This window comes from Nanorana parkeri, unplaced genomic scaffold (assembly GCF_000935625.1).
Source record: "Nanorana parkeri isolate BGI_ZX_2015 unplaced genomic scaffold, ASM93562v1 scaffold1844, whole genome shotgun sequence".
In the NCBI taxonomy this organism is placed as follows: Eukaryota; Metazoa; Chordata; class Amphibia; order Anura; family Dicroglossidae; genus Nanorana; species Nanorana parkeri.
This window is the reverse complement of record NW_017308112.1, coordinates 93131-93487: the sequence shown is the minus strand read 5'-3', so window position 1 is coordinate 93487 and position 357 is coordinate 93131. Positions and strand designations below refer to the sequence as shown.

The window sequence follows — 357 nt, the reverse complement described above, 5'->3', positions numbered from 1 at the left end:
AGATGATGATCTCCTCCATCCCCTCATTGTATATAGAGGGTATAGATTCCCAGTGAAGGCAAACCACTCTGAAGGGCCCCGGGGCCCCGCACCTAATGACTCAGTCTGGATATGATCACATTGTACGGAATGTATTTATATAGTTCAGGAATCTGAATTCGTTTGAATTGTTCTAGAACAGGGCAGGTGTCAGTGCTGAATGTGCCATTACGCTTGGAGCTAGTTTCTGCAGGGGGCCACATTATTTCTTTGGGGCCCCATAGTTTGTAATTATTTCTGTCTCCAGCTGCAAAATGAACATGCATATTGCCCCTCTTATAGAATAGAAGCCCCCTATGTGAGCTTTAGACCCCCCCA

The 357-nt window shown here is 45.9% G+C and overlaps 1 protein-coding gene across 1 annotated transcript in view; it reads left to right on the top strand.

Annotated features, from left to right (window-relative positions):
* The window catches only part of LOC108799879 (Krueppel-like factor 4), a 4052-nt gene that overhangs the window by 2943 nt on the left and 752 nt on the right, over positions 1–357 (top strand). The window lies entirely within an intron of this gene.